Source organism: Netta rufina (assembly GCF_964035555.1).
Source record: "Netta rufina genome assembly, chromosome: 3".
Taxonomy (NCBI): Eukaryota; Metazoa; Chordata; class Aves; order Anseriformes; family Anatidae; genus Netta; species Netta rufina.
Genome location: NC_140125.1, coordinates 12695865 through 12712386, shown reverse-complemented (window position 1 = coordinate 12712386; position 16522 = coordinate 12695865). Strand labels below are relative to the sequence as shown.

The 16522-nt window shown below is 52.1% G+C and overlaps 1 protein-coding gene across 2 annotated transcripts in view; it reads right to left on the bottom strand.

Annotated features, from left to right (window-relative positions):
- Nucleotides 1-16522, bottom strand: part of SERTAD2 (SERTA domain containing 2) — a 78769-nt gene that overhangs the window by 11535 nt on the left and 50712 nt on the right. The window contains exon 1 of one of the 2 annotated variants that reach the window (XM_084284662.1): nt 9053-9162. The exons of the other annotated variant lie outside the window; for it this stretch is intronic. The gene's annotated coding sequence lies outside the window, so the exon portion shown is untranslated. Of the gene's footprint in view, nt 1-9052; nt 9163-16522 lie in introns of those variants that run through there. 2 annotated transcript variants of the gene reach the window in all.

The window sequence follows — 16522 nt, the reverse complement described above, 5'->3', positions numbered from 1 at the left end:
AAGGCAATTATAAAGGCAGTCAATAGCCTAACGCCAGCCAACGTGTTCCAGCGATATTTTGAAACTGTAATCTGATCCTACTGTTTCCATCCTCGTGCCTTGCCTGCTCTCCCTTGTTGCATACTGTACTATTTGAGGCCCAGAGGGCAAAGCAAGCTCTTGCTGTTTGTTAATGATCAGAAACTGCGTTTCGAGCGAGAGCTCTCCGCGCGCCGCCCACACGACTTTCTTGATAGTTTCTTCAACTCGCAGCCCGCCGAAGCCCCATTAGAAGGCTCTGCGAAAAACAAAAGGCAGCAAAAACAACCAGAAACGCCACTTCGGCACTCCGCTTCTGTCTCCGGTTTCCAGCTCCTTTTCTACCAGGCTAAAAAAAGGCAAAGCCGCAGTCTAAGGCAATCTCCGACTCTGCAGTGTGTTAAGTCTTGCAGGAAACATATGCTGCTATTAAATTGGAAACAGTTTCTAATGCTGTCAGTTTGCTAAATGTAAGGCGCTCCCTTGGAAGAAGCGGAGCAGTTTTAATGTTTTTGACTAACTGCACACACCAAACAGAGTACGTCTGATAAAGCCGGAATGGGCTCCAATAAATATAGCTTGGGATAAATTACTGCCTCATTAAGTAATTGTTTGGGAAAAGGAGAGCAGGTTTTCTAGATTATAGCCGTGTTATTAAGGGTGTTTATAATATTAGGAATTCTATCGGGGTAGCAGACCTTAATACACGTTTAAATCAGACGAGCACTTGTTAGCTCGTTAAGCCATTAAAAACTACCCTGGCAGAACGAGGAGGTGAACAAGGCTGCACAGGTTGGGCGTGGGGAGAGCTCGCTGCGAAGGAAGGGGGCAGCCAGGCAAGAGCCCCGAGTACCAGCAGCTCCTGTCAGCGCAGAGGAGGAGAGGGCAGAGCTGGAGAGCACGCCGAGGCCAGAAAACGTTGAGTCAAACCAGGCTTTATTCGTGTACAGGAAGGCAGCCGCGTTTACTGGAAGAAGAGCAGGTTTGGATTGCCCGGCAGCAGCAATTTCTCTCTGAAAAGGTCTCCGAGTGGCAATTCTCACGTGTTTGGCCTCCCCTCAGCATCCTCACGGTGGCGCCCACCAGGTGCCACAAAGACCCCGGTCTGCCCTTTTTTGGTCTCGTCCCAAACTGGAAACTTCACCAAACGCCCTCCCCACAGCTGCTAACACCATCTCATCACCAACACCAGCTTCGACGCAGACCTCGGTGGGTGACTGCCGCTAGTGGCTGCGGCACTCGGGGTGGTCACGGGGCGCAGCCGCCTTCTCCTCGCGCCATATCCACGCAGACCCCTCTTTATATCCTCCCCCAGCACGGCTGCACGCACCATCTACTTAAACCAGTGCCCGTGCCACCGTGCAGGGACACCGAGGAGCCTCCTCGCCGGGCACGGGCTGTGCCGAGGCTCCCCCCGTGCTTCGAAGAGCCACCCCGATGAGCCGGGCCAAGGTTATTCTCCAATTCAGCCTCCACGTGGCGGCGTGAAGGAAGCTGCCAGGCCTGCCAAGCGTGAATCAAATTATACCGCGCTGCGTGCACGCGGCCCGGGACGGCTCTGCTGCCAGTAGCCAGAGCTCAAGGCGCAGGATCTGCGTTACGCACCTGGGCATCGGCAGCAGGAAACCGGAGCTGCAGTAAATAAAACCGGGCGCTGCGCTAGGCCAGCTCCTCGGACTTTACTACGCGATTAGCTGATGATTCAGGAGGCTCTGCTTGTTGTCACCTGAAAAACACGTGAGGGCTTCTACGCACAAGTCTCCCCGGGAGCAGCCAGGCTGCTCTGCCTGCTCTGCGCTGCTGTTTCTTTGCTGGCACCCGGGGCCTCCTCGCCCGGCAGCCGCCAGCCCTGCCAGCGGGAGCGGGGCACGAGGAGGGCTCCGCGTGGGGAGGAGCAGGGCCAGCATCTCTTCCAGCAGTGGAGCAGCAGCAATTAAGGTGGCCGTGTAGTGCTTCGGGGCCCAATTGGGCCGAGAGCCGACCGCCTGCCTTTTCTTCCCACTTCAGAGCCCGCAGGCACCGGCAGAGCGAAAGCGCCGGCTGAGAGGAGGCTCCTTGCTTGGAAATTGCGTTCGAGCCGATCTGCAAGGGGCTGGTGCAGCCACAAGAAAGTGCCTGCTAAAATGCCACGCCTGCAACGCCAAGATGCTACTGGTCAGTCTCTACGGGAGGGTGACGAAGCAGCAGGGCCGGCCGTACATCCTTCCTCCCCTGCGACGCCGCTCCCAACAATAGATCGGGGCAGCGCGGCGTCTCAGCGCACAAGGCGTCTCGACAGGCACGTGCATGTCACGATCTGGCTGATATTTTTAGTGTATGCAGGGACCGAGCTCTACGGGATGTTGTGTGATTCCTATAAAGGTTAATGAGAGCGGTGTGTGCACCCAAGAGGGACCAGACCCCTTCGTGGGTAATAAGGGGGAGTTTTTCCTCGCGTCTTTATAATTACTTGGTTAGAGTCCTTGATCGCGAGCGGATCGCAGTGCCTTTTCCCCAAAGATAGCTTGTTTTTCCCCCTCCTTGCAGACCCTTAATAAACACTTGGGGGAAAAAAAAATACCCACACTGCTGTGGAAAGAACTGAATGGTTTGCCAAAAAGTAGGTTATTGCTCTGAAAACAGTGCTGAATAAATTATCACAGTCAAACTGAAAAGCAGCAAACTGAGGGGGGGGGGGGAAGGGAGGGGAAGAGAAAAAACTCCAAAGAAACGTATACAGCAAAATGCAAAACACATCCCAGCAATGACAAGTCATTTTAGTTTCTGGCCTGCAGGTTTTATTTGTTAACCAGTTTCTTGCTATTGAAAGTTAACAGAGGAGAAAAACAAAGATTGTAACAGAAGGCATTTCCCTGGCACTTTTTAAAGGAGTTACGCTGCACATGGGTTGTTTTCAACATCTTCACTTAAATAAAATGAACACAGCCCTGCAAACAAGAAAAGCCTGTGAGAAAAGCACCCGCCCGCCCTCGGGTTTCTTTTAGGGACATGGAAAAGCTGCGGGGCATTTCTCCACCAGTGAGAACCCCCCCTAAAAAAAAAAAGGTAGTTAAAGTTTGACATGAGAGTTTGCTGAGGCGGTGTTAAGTGATGTTAGGCAACACGATGACTGCCGGCCTCTCAGCCCGCTGCACTGCAGCTCTCACATCTGTAGAAACACAGCGTGTGCTGCCCCGTCCAGCGAAGGAGCCTTCGGAGAGCTGATAAAGGGAACTTTGGCCAGCCTTGAGCTACTCTCAGCCATTACCAGCCACGAGTCGGAGAGGAAAGAGATTTAATTTTTCCCAGCACCTGTTTGATTGCACAATAAAACTACTCCAGCGAAGCAGCCCCCTTTGAAATAGTCACCGTACGGTCCACGTAAATTTTATGTGTAGTGGTTTAAACGTTCTCAAATAAACCACTTTGACTTATACAGGGACACCCTTTTAACAGCATATTTTAACAATTCAGTACGTACTCTGAAGCTCGCTCGCTGCAGGTCAATTATCATGGAACAAAAACCCGATCAGAAAGTAAGTCCCTGGGAATTAGGAGGGGAAAATACAGACGGAGAAGAGACCGGGAAACTGAAACTAAACCTCCTAAGCCTCATTTTGTTTTCGGTCAGACACAAGCCATTCACCTCACCCAGGACGTTGTTACGCTAGTTTTCCCCACAATTAAACAAAAAGCAAAAACAAACGAAAAGAAAAGGGGAGGGAAAAAAAAAAAAAAAAAAAAGAGCCAGCAAGCCTTCTGACAGCACATATGTACAATGTACGTTCCGCTGACAGCCCCGAGAAGCACGGCAGCAACAGGAAGCTTCCTGCTGTATGCTACATGCATACAGAAAATATGATCTCACTTCTCACTCGCGAGGCGTTTGTGTAATACTTCAGTTAGGGGAGGAAAGGGGAAGGGTTGCTTCGGTGGCCGGCTTTGCCAAACAGATGGAGAGGGAGGGGAGGAGAGCCTAGGCCGTGTGCTCCGTCACTGGAGGGTAACCTAAGCGAGTCACGGCCCCCCTGGGACAGCTGGCACCGAAGTCACCCCGGTCAAAACCCCTCCGACAGCAGCACGGCGCAATAAAGTGTAAGTCACTCCTCCTGCACGGGGCCGGGCGGCAACAAATCATGCTCCCAGAAAAGGCACAAACGGAGAGGGCTCCCTCACGGGCTCGCGTACAGAGATAAGGAAGCAGAAGGTTACCACTATGCTGTAAAAACGCCGTGGTTTGCGCACAAACGCCGGGCTCCTATCTTGATGAAGCGTGTATTTTAAAAATATGCAAATCCTATGCGTGCACGTGTACCTGCTAACCACTTCTTCCAAGGGTGAAAGGCTGCCTGTAAAAACACATGAAAAGGAAAGGGTTTGTGGAGGCACCGGAAGATGACGGCGTATTTCTGAATTATGTTTTCAAACTTCGTTTTTGCAGCTACCTGAAGTTAAGACAAAGCTGCCTGTAGGCATCTGAAACTAGTCAGACCTGCTGTAGCAGTTGCACACAGTCTGCTTCAAATATGCCCTCCACGCTCCTTCCAACCTCCACCCCAACATATATCCGCATAGTTTGCCTCCGACCATGGGTGGTTCTTTCTATAGCGCAGCTCGCTCAGCCTCGCTGCCTGCCTGGCACGCCAGGAGCTTGTCAGAGGCTGATGGTGCAGGCCTCGGTACCAAAAAGCTTGGAAACAGCAAAGGGAGGAGTTGGCAATTGTCACGTTTCCACCAAAGGCTCAAACAGCACGAGGGGTTCTGGGGAGGTCGAAGATCTGGGATCAAGAGAAGTGTGTTTTTTTTTTCATTAGAGATCATCCGAGCACATTTTCGGGCGAGTTTAGATCTTTCCACCAAGTCAGGGTTCCTTTGAAAAAGGAACTTCTTTCTTCTGCTACTTCCATATACCGCCCAGTTTTAAAAATAACATTAAAGAAAACAACCCACTTTTGCACTTTTCTCTTTTGTAACACACCAGAACACAACTTTATTCAAACTTGCCTGGGAGCAGAAGCTGCCAGATGAAATCAAATACGTCTTACTGGTGCGAAAGCAAGGGAAACAAGCTTTGGCTCCCAGTAATTACTCGGACTGAGATTCGTGTCATTCAATGCCACTTAAAACTCAATTCCGATGTGTTATTAATGAGAAGTTCCTCGTTAAGCCCACTGCTCATCAAAACACCGACCAGGTCATACAGACTGGGAACTTGGGGCGTTGTAGGGCAACCCTACAGTTATGTGCCATGCAGGGCAGAGGACTGAACCCGGCCCTGTGTTTGGGCAAGTGATGGCTCAAACTTGCATACACAGGACAATGAACATGGCTGTGACCCACAGCAACACCTTGGCCGCTCTGATATGGCGGTGGCCACTGTCTCGCTTGCCCCAGCTGAGGCCTGGTCCCAGCGAAGCGAGGTGTGAAAGGCTCAAACTTGCTTTCTGGAGGCTTTTGGGCTCTGTGAAGTCTTTTCCAGCTACCTTGCTCCTCACTATGACTTCACACCTTTCCTGAAGCCTGCCTGCGCCGTACCCTCACACTGTGCTGTGCCCCCACAGACGGTCCCGGCTCTCCCTCAGGAACCCCTCGAAGCAACTCTTCCCCGGCCAGGAATTCCCCTCCAAGCTGGAGGAATCTCCCAACTGGTCGAGCACGGAGCCTTCACGGCTCCTCCCGGTTGCTCTGCGATGACACAGAGCATCTGACACGCTCGGCCAGGCCCACGGCGCCGCACGGTTTCTGTTCTGCACGGTGACACACCGCCTGGTCCCCGCCTGGTCCCCGCCTGGGTAGCAGCGAGGGCACGGAGCCCGCTGCGCTCGGTGCGGCACCAAGGCGGGACGGGACGAGCAGCCTTATTTCTTCCACGCAGCCGCTGCGCTCTCCCAGCCACATGTTTGCTTTGAACTTTGTTTTTGCTCGACTTCAGCGCACCCAACGGCAAAGTTAGCGCCGCGTTTACAGGGCTGCCTTTCCCCGCTTGCGTTGAACAGTCAGCATTGTTGTTTTATTTTTTTTTTTTTTTTTGAGTGTTTGCACTGGTAATGCTGAACAAACCGAAAAACCTGCAGCCTCCGCTACAGCAAACACAAAAATTGACTTTGTTTATAGAAGAATTAAAGAACTAACACGTGTTGGAGGGTCCCTTTCCACTTACAGAAAGCAGGCACTTCTTCATGACAGCACAGCGTTTCTGACTGGCAGAAGCTTGGACACGAAACAAGCGGCAGAAAACGTGCAACGCTGGGCCCCCGGAGAAAGTCAGCACTGCTCTGGGATTGGCAAATTCGACTTCCTTCAAACCATTAATTAGCAAGAGCCTCATCCACACTCCAGGCCCGTGCGCACTGCCAACCTGCTTCCATTTAAACTGGACCTTGCTCCCTCCTTGGGCACACTCGTGATCTTTGGACTCGGTAGCTGAGCGCTGCCGTTTCTGGCACTGATTTGTGCGTGTGCGCCTGCTCCGGCGCTGCTGCAACTGGAGCTGCCTCCTCCTGCGCCGCTCGCACGTAGGGAGCTGGCTCGGAAGAAGGTGTATCCCTGCAATCCAGACCTTATAAAAAGTAGATTACCAGAAAACTACTTACACTTTCAGAGCGCTGCCTTCTCCCCGCCTGACAGATTACACTTTAAGATGTTACATAAAAGCAAAAATAGTCACAAGTATTTTGGATCACCTGTCTGGCGTTAGCGCTCTCGGAGATGAACTGTGCCAGGAGTGTTTTACATCAGCGTGAAAAAAGTCAGAGTTCCTGAAAGGATTTTTTTTTTTTTCCCCCTATGAATTATTTATTGGAAAAATAAAAGCAGCTTGTGTAAATGATGGCAAAATCCTTCAAACTAGATACCGCATAAGATCTGCTGTACTTCACGGAAGCTAAAAAAAAAAAAAATTTGGAATATGAAATTTGAGGGTTTCCTTGATAGTAGAACATTATCTCAAACTCCTCGGTGCCTCTCAGGCAGACAGTTCAAGTGCCTGGGTTATTTATATCATTATTTCTACCAAAACACTGAGAGAAACAGTGGCATTACTTCATCTTTCCCATTAAAAAAAAAAATAGCAGGTGTACAAAGGAATACAATTACATTTCTTAATAAATCAGCACCTACAGACGTATTTAATGTTCTTAAAGACTGCTTCATCTACAGACAAAACCTGAAGTACCTACGGCTAGCAAGTTTCTTTTTGTTTGTTTTTAATCAGCTTCAGAGAGAAAGAAATCAGCTCGGCACAAAAAATCAAAGTGCTGCTTTAACATGCACAAAGTCTAGCTTCGTTCGTTAGCAGTCCAATCCAGTTCCTGCCCAAAAGGAGTGGGCGGTTTTTGCCACCAACTTAAATGGAAGTAGGATCAGTCACGGAAGGAGGAAAGCCTACAGCTGTGCTGTTAGGTGCTGCAGTGTGTGCCTGGACAATGAAGTGTCCCCTAGGACCGGCTCTCGTATACCTGCCTGGCAGCACGAAGTGACAGCCTCCTGCTATCTCCACCACCACTGCTGGCCTGCTGTTAAATCACACCCCAAAGATACCACCTTAAAAAAAAAAAAAAAAAAGTGTGCGTTTTAACTTCAGGCAGGAAAGGCTACTTCAGGCTCACCCTGCCTAATGCACTGCTCCATTTCTAAGGCATTTCTAAGTGTATAAAGCTACAGCAACTTCACAGCTCGTCTCCACAGTTTGCTTTACCAAGTGACAGCTTCCCGTGCGCTTCAGCAGGAACTGAGGAGCCTTCAAAAATATTCAATACCCCGTGAGAAGCCCACGGGACTTAGCACCGACACATCTGGATGGAGCATTTTGCGCAGGTGAATCCCTACAAACCTGCCTAAAAAGGCAGGAGCTGCCTCTTCGACTCAAACCGTGAGCCGCGCTTCAGACACACAGGCATACAAGCGATGTTAGGGGGCAGCCAAGCCCTCTCCCACCATTGTTTGAGCAATAACACGCTCCACGGCGGCCAAATCCAGCACCCACTGACGGCAGCGAGAGCCACCCTGCTGACTTCACCGGGCACCGGCTGAAAAAGCCTGCACTTCCCTGAGCCCCAGAGCTCTGGGCTGGCCTGAACGCAGGCGACAGCTCTGATGTGCCGCGCTGCCGGCCGGCGAAGGGGCGAGTGGCCCCCTGAGAGGGGGCAAAATGGGCAGATTTGGTTAATTTTACGCACGCGGCTGACCGGCAACTGCGAGTTTGCCACTGACGGTCCCCGAGGGACGGCACACGAACCTCTCTGCTGATTTCCAGCTAAAGCGTCCCAGCGTTTTCCAGCTGTGCTTGACTTAGTGCAAGCCATGACAGCGGGTAACCGCACGCCGATTTTCGTGCTCAAAGCAAGCTCCTCTCCCCAGATCCTGACACATCCTGCCGGCTCCCCACGCACCGAGGCGAGCGAGGCAGCGCACGCCCTGCACGGGGAGAGGGGGGCACTGCGAAAGAAGATTTGCTTCCCGGGGCTGGAGTCCCACTCGAGGCGCAGCGTCTCCACCACCGCTTCCCGAAGACGAACAACCCCTGCCCGCTGAAGTTCCCCCCCCACAGCCCCCATTTCTCCTCCCTGGCTCAAGGAGAAGCCCCGCTAATCCCCAGCCAGCCCCGGGAGGGGTCCAGGCAGCGGGCTGGCCATGCCCAGCCATATGTCAGCCCTGCTCCTGGGCACCCCAAATCCCCCCCAGGCCCTCGGGCTCGCCTTGCCACCACAGAAGCAACTTCAGGGGAACCCCAAAACCCTTCGCTCTTCTCAGGAAACCGGAGGGCGGCTGGGTCCTGAGGGCTCGAACAGCTCCCCCAGTGCTCGCAGTGGGGTTTCCTCCACTGGGGGACTTTTGGGGGGCCAGCCTCGACCCAAAGCAAGCCCACCACCAGCACCTGCTCATGCTGGGGGTGCCGCGCATCGCCCAGGGAAAAGAGGAAGGGGGGAGGCAGCTTTTAAGGACAACTCCAGCCCTTTGGGGCTCACCTGCCCCCCCTCTTTCAGGCCGTGGGGCCCCCCAGCAGGGGGAATAGGGCGATTTGAGCAGCCCCCCCACCCCCCCCGGCCCCACTCACCACATGCAGCTCCCCCTGGGAACTCAAGCCTGGGGGGGTCGGCACCTCTCGCCCTCAGAGCAGCTCCATCTGTCGCTCCCGCGCCGGCTGGGAGGAGGAGGAGGAGGAGGAGGAGGAGGAGGAGGAGGAGGAGGAGGAGGAGGAGGAGGAGGAGGCAGTGTGAGGATTTAAGCCTCCGCTCCGGCCCGGCGGCTGCGCTCACGCAGCATTATACAATGGAGGAGGAGGAGGAGGAGGCGGGAGCAGCCCCGGCTCCAGCACCCGCCGCCAGCACTGACGCCAGGGGCGGCTCTGGCGAGCTCCTCGCCCTCCGGCAAAGCCCCGCCTCGGCCCGGCCTTCCTCCCCTTGCCTCCTCCTCCTCCTCCTCCTCCTCCTCCTCCTCCTCTCCCGGCTCGGCGGCCCCGGGCGGCAGCGGGCCCCGCTCCGGGACAAAGGCGGTCGCCAAGCGCCGACCGCAAAAATCCCAAATATCCCGGGCAGCCCCGGGGGGGGGCTGCTGCCTGTGTCCCCCCCTCCCCGTTCCCCCTTTGCCTCAGCCGGGGGCTTTACCTGAGGGGACAGCGGTGTTCCCCCCCTCCCCGGTGTCCCCCCTGTCCCCTGAGGGAAAGCTGAGCCCTCAGAGGGGTTGCTTCCCTCAAATGTGGGTGGGTTCCCTCAAATTTGGGTGAGTTTCCCCAAATTTGAGTGGGTTTCCCCCAAAGGTGTGTGGATTCCCTCAAATTTAGGTGGGTTCCCTCAAATTTGGGTGGGTTCCCTCAGATTTAGGTGGGATCCCCACACCCGTGTGGGCTGCAGCGCCTCAGGGTCCTGGCGCCATCCGGGGCGGTTGCGTCCCGGTGCGGCGCCTGTACTCGGGGCCAATAAAGCTTTAAGAGCAGCCATAAAGGTGATTATTAGTCATTAAGAGCACGACGTGTGTAGGTATTACACTCGGAACGGCCTGTAATGATTTGTGATCCATCACGCTGACGGGCTGCTTGGAAATCCAAGTTCCCTCTCCAACCTGAAAACCGAAAAGAAGAATGGTACCTGGAAACCCTACGTCGAAAACCCACAGAGGACAGGGAAAAAAATAAAAATGGAGTGAACCCGCCAAAAGAGAAGGGCAATTTTACGGATTCTTGAAATTAGAACTGAAAAGCCACCCATCTAATTGGGGCTTCAAACAAAAAGACTGGAGACACCTTTCCTCCTCCGTCTGAGGAAATCCTCTGACTGCTGGGCAGAGGTGGCCCTGAGGCAGGTTTGTGAAGCCATCCCGAGCCCTTTACTGAATTTTGTCCCTGATAAGTGACTTTTGAACGGATCGCAAGGCGGCAGAAATTAAAACCTGGATCTCCCCTGGCTGGATGCTTCCTTGCAGACGGAAAATTTGGTGCTCGGGCTCAGGAAAACAAGGCTCTTCTTGATTTAACAGCCGTCATAATAAAAATCACTCAATGAAAGGAAAAGCTTCATTTGCTTTAGGGCCTGACTGGTACCTGTCTGGTGAGCTTCAGTCCTCTCAAAAGCCAGCCAGAATATTTGGACATTTTCGACTTTGTTGGCTTTTAAAAGCCAAATCCACCAAATTTCAGAGCCCTCCTTTACACTGGTGCAGAAGGGGGACAACCCCAGTGATGTCTCTGAGTCTCCCCCAGCATATTCAAGAGCAGAATAAAGCCTTCTGTAGCCACTGCACCGCGAATCCCAACCCCTTTGCTTCCTAATTGAAGCACAGATTTTTTCTTCTCCACCCTCACATTCAAGAAGGCCACGACGCGTGTCGCCAGCAGGTCACACAACAGCTGCTGTCACCCCTCCAGCACCCAGTGGGCAACTCCTTTCATGCAGGCGCAGCAAGTTCAGAAACAGGCTGCATATTTTTATCTATTTACATTATTTTAGAGCGGTTCTGGCAGCCCAATTTCCTAGCTCCACCGGTGAAAACCTTTGCATCAGGGGGGTTGGTCCGGACTCGCAGCACGGCAGGATCTGGCCCCGTGTAATCGCGCCGGGGATGCATCCAGCCAAGCAGTGCCTGGCTTCTGGAGCTCAAAGTCCACGGCAGGCTTACAGTCCCTGCTCCTGGGTGTGTGCACGCTATCGCCGGGAGTATGGGCATAACCACAAACATTCGCTAAATAAGAGCTGGGCTCCACTCTGATATCCAAGGCCCCAGTCTTGCCTTTTTATACTCGGCAGCAAAAGGCCTGAGCCTCTAGTGTATGAGTTTTGACCGCTCCTGACTTTGTTAGGTTGCTCCAATTTTACACTAGCATAAGAGAAAACTCACTGCCCCTCCTGTTTCCTACTGTAACTCCCCTGGGCCTTTCTTGGCAGGAGTTTATAGTCACGCTGTAACTCAGATTGTTCCTCTGAACACAACGAGCACAGCCTGCATCCATGCTCAGAAACACTCTCAGATGAGCATAGGTCATGACACGAATCGATACGAGCGGAGTTCCTGCCCACACTTTGCAGTGCTCAGGCCCCGCCGTGCCAGGACAAGGTTAGGCGACACAGAGCGAACGATCCCGCTGCCGATCGCGTCTCACGTTGCCTGGAGTGTGATTTAATGAGGCCCTGCAGGCCAGGCAGCTCGGCCCCACAGCCCCGGAGCGATCTGACCAGGAGGTGTCTGCGAGGCCCCAGCACAGTTTGCCCAAACATGTTGGTGAGTGCAGGAACAGCCTGCGACCGAGCCACGAACGCTGGGCAGGGAAGGGAGTTGGCAGAGGCTTCCAGAAACCACAGGAGCAGGGGGAAAAGTCCCTGTACTCCTGAGGAGCAGGCCATCGAGCTGCTCGCACAAGAGGATGACACACTAAAAGAGAAGGAACTGTGTTTTTCGATAGTTACTGACCTGAAGCGGGCCACAGGCACAGCCTAAATGCAGCCCTGTCTTTGTGCAGGGATGGGCAAAGTTTGCCTGAGTGAGGCCAGGTCTTCCTTAGATCATTCAAAAACCCTCCTGTATCAAAAAGAAATCCATTAACAAGCAGAAATCAAAGACTGGGAGGGGGGAACAGACACCAGGCTTCTCAGGGCGATTCATTAGAAATATTACAGACTGCCAGGTAAGCTCTGGCTATTGACGTCTGAGCCAGTTGGGAAACAGTGGCAACCTTTGGTGTGCTGGAACATCAGCACCCCTCAAATTTTGCCAAAAAAAAAAAACACTCAGTGAATTGTTTCCTTTGTTCCTAAGCACATCCTTGGCCCTTTTAGTTGCTATACGTGTTAATGCTGAGACTTCACCAGGTAAATGTAAGAACAAAACACCTTCTTCATTCTCTCCCTGGATGTCTTTGCATTAGCGCACACCGGAGCTGACAGACAAACACGTAATGTTGCCCTGAGAGCAGACAACTTTTTGCAATGTCAGACCCTGCCAGCACCAATAACCTGGGAAAAGCTAACCCAAGGGCCTGCCTGTAGCCAAGGATGCTCATCCTACCAGAGCAGCGCTCCCCACCAAGCGACGCAGGTCTCACGGGTAAGAAGCAAGCATGCCACAAGCAAAGGCACGAATTAAATGTGATTAAATGCCACTAAGCCTCGAGACATCTCCCTTCAGGCAGCTCAGGGGTCAATACTGGCCTTCTGGAGGGGGCTGTGGGCAGGTGACGACAACAGCAGCAGCCCCGGAGCAGCAGGGAGCGACGCTCAGCAGCAGCCCCTCGACCGAAGCACCGCCGGTTTCCTCAGGCAAGGTTCAGATACAAATAAAAGCAAGCACCTCAAAATAATAATAATAAAAAAAAAAAACAACAAACCCACAAAATTTGGGGTGCTGCATTACTGCAGCCTGCATCTGTGCATTAGCAGGGAGCCGCACCTGTGAAAACCAGGGCTGCCCTGCTTTAGATTTCATTTGGCTTTTATTTTTTCCTGCTGGTGCAACTCATCCGCTGTGACGAGGCTGCCGTGCACGTCCCAAGGCACAGAGGAATCAGCTGAAACAGAAGGAAGGAACGCTCCCCCTTCTCACTCCCGTTTTAGCTTTTCTTTTCTTTCTTTCTTTTTTATTTTTTTTATTTTTTCTGCTTTAGTTCATGTTTTTCATCTCTAATGTTTCTGTGGCAGTAGGAGAAACGTCGTTCCCTAGAATGCATAATATGCTTAATTATCATTCTCCGTTAGTTCTCTAGGAAAAAAAAAAACTACAGGGGAAATCAGTTTAATTAATGAGTATGACCAAACGCAGCCTCAGTTCTAATGCAGTATCATATATTATATGTCCAATTGGGCAGTTGGTCTTACTTAGGTAAAATGAGCAGAGATGCAAAAACCACGGAGCTCGTGAATCAATATTCTGAGCGCAGCTAACCTCCTTCGTCTACTTATTCTGAGCCTTTCTGCAGACTTCGATGCCAACGTCTGTTCCCAAACACGCCTTTTGGCTTCGAGTGCTGCAGGATCGGGCCCACGGAATCCAGCAACGTACAGCTGTTGCTTGGCAGTGCCAAGGGTTGTGCCACACGGTAAATTTGTTAAGCAATAATTAAAAAAAAAACCCTTAACTGAGGTAGTCATACCTGGTAGAAATCCCCTGTGTGTGTCAAGGACAAGGGTGGCAAGGTTTTGTCTGAAAGTGAGACTTGGTGATCGAGATGCTTTTCAGAAGGGCTACTCTTCACATACGAAGTTATTAAGGAAATATTACGGAACAGGATTATCAGGAAAGAAAAAAAAAAAAAAAAAACAAAACGCAGCGTGCATTAGCTGGCTTAGTCAGAGGAGGTTTTGCTGCATTCCTCATGCACTGAGATGACTCCCTCCCTCTGTAATTCCCTGTGCACTCCCAGTGCTCTGGAGACTGCTGGTGTGCATCATCCTCGCTCCGGCTGAAACACGCTGTCCTCTGACGGAAGTTCACGCTGCCTACCGCTGCTGGGTCCACGCACAGCTTTCTGCTTTTCATAAACATCCTCGTTCCTTCCCAAATCCCATTCAGGCTGCATCACCTGCGAGATGTGCTTCGTTTTCGACCCAGGCCAGCCTGTTCGCACCAAAGCTGGCTGTGCTGCACAAAGGCTCCTAACGGGGGCTCGGCTTTTCACTCATTCTTCTCAAGACACAGTGGTCTGTGCTTCACATTGAGTTAAGTTTTAAACAATCCGGGGCTGTGAAATGCTGCATTTACTTTTCTTTCCCTTTTAGTGCTCGCTCCGCAGCCTCTATCAAAAGCACAAGCCATTCTTTTCTGGAACACTTGGTTATTTTTTTTTTTTGAAGAGAGGCTACGCTGATATTCTGATGCTCCTCTAGTACCGGGGCCAGTGTGGTAAGAGAAAAAAATCTGCCGAGAAAACTGAAGGCTGTGTTTTACAACCGAGGAGGGAATACTTTAAATAAAGGAAAAAAAGAAAAGCAGAAACAGTGGGGAAGAATACAGAGAGATGGCCAGTCCTCAGGCCTAATTAACCACTGGTGTAAACAGATGTCACTGCAATCAAGCCAGAAGTCTCAGGCCACCCACTAGTCCCGAGCACAATCCCGACCTGATCCTGAAAACCTTAACGAGCTGCGGCTGTCGAACACGGGAGCCACACGGGCGCTTCAGAACAAAGGTTGCCACCGTCTCGCTTCTGCTGACGGACAACCTGCTCCGTCGGCAGCTCCTGCATAGGCGCGCTGGAATATGTTTAGCACTGCTCGAGCCTGCTGAAATGCCGAAGGCTTGGTAGACCACACGGGGCCACCAGCAGGGCGATGAGCGGCTTGGAGACGTTGGAGGTTCCTGCTCAGATGCGTGGCGTGAAGGAATCGTACGGCAGTATCGGGGTGTTTGAGGCTGGGGTGGCACACACAAAATGGTGTCGTGGCTACGGTGTTGGTGTAGGATTGCAATGTTATATAGTATTTAAAACTGTGTCACCGTAATATGATGTGTTCATGCTCAGATGCATTACCGGGGGGAAATAAAACTATTTCAGCCCTTATTTACATGAAAACATGAGTTAGTACGCTGACATCCAAATGAACGCGCCCGCCTCTAGCTGCTTCTGCTGGCACGAGTACAACCTGTGCAGCATATGAAGCTCCTACACCATTCAGGGGGCTTGGGCGGTTCGTTTCAGACTCGTTTCTGCAGCTCCCTACAGCCACTAGATTCAGGCAGTACCTACCAAGTGAGACGAAGGGATTCTTGAGGTAATCCAAACTTGCAACAGTAAATCCTTCCTCCAGCTATCCCAGGTGCAAACCTCTCTACAGATGATGTTAATCTGAAGTCCTTTCAGGCAGACTGTTTGCTGGGGGGCTAATTTTAGGCAAGCAGCGAGTGACCTGCACAACTTCTTTAAGAAAAAAACCCCAAGCCCCAATAAAACAGAAGTTGAATCTGCAGGGCCAAATTTAGAAGAGAAAGAGAGGAGCTGACAAAAAAACCTAGCACAAGAACATCAAATGTAGCATAAACTCCCACTGCCGTTCTGTTCCACTACAAATAAACGAAGATCATATAGAACTGAACTCATTGAGGCTGTGCACTGAACGTACAAGTCTTTCCGTTTTAACCCTTCACAAAATGTGTGAATTCGTTAATTATGTGCAAAGGAAGGATTTTAAAAAAAGAGTGAATGAGCATATCGGATGCTTTTACTGCTGACGACTGCGGTAATGATTCATTTTCCCTCTCTACATTCCCTCGTGCTAAGAGTCAGCAGAAGCCCGTACTGTATGTGCAGGTAAACAGACCGTGGGTGAAGCACTCATTGCTCAGCCTTACCCTAAAACCACCCCTATAACGGTGAGAGCTGTATTTTGGCTTACCGAAGAAAAAGGGAACTGTACACGTTCATTTACATTCTCCCCTAAGCTTTTTTATGCTCTCGCTTTGAAGGAAGCTGGTCGTTTACAGCAGCCATTAGACAAAGGCTAAGAGGGGCTTACACCTAATTAGTATTCCCAAACAAAGCTACATTAAAGCCTTGCAAACCCACCCGCCATTTAGGATCTACCACCAGGACAAAGCAAGAAGCTGAGGAGCCACAGTTTATCACCACGGGCCACCTTGCCCACCCTTTCACACCTCTCTCTCCCTCCCACGGTGACTTTGGGGAGGCAACGTCCTTACAATCTGCCTCTGGTTTTTGGGGGGTGAGGCAGCTCTCCCGCCTGGTCACCCCCATCTAGGGGTGAGGAATATCGCCGAGGCTCTCCCTGCTTCTTCTCCCAAGCAGGGCCTTTCCCAGCACACAGGGATGGGCAGCAGGCTCCCGAACCTCTCTCCTTTACAGAGCGGTTCCCTGCAGGCCCCCAGCTTTACCCCCCAGGCTCTAGCAGTTTTGTGTGCAGGAGGAAAGCTGTGCAGTGCCGTCAGGGCGCAGGCCAGCCATCGCTCCTGTCCCACAGCCTGCCCACAAGAGCGGGCGGCGGGCAGGCACTTCGCGGAAAGGGGCCAGCCTCCTCGCGAGAGCTGAGCAGAAATCGCCACCCTGGGTGAGAGACTTTGTGAGCAGCCAGCTCCAGGAGGGATGGAT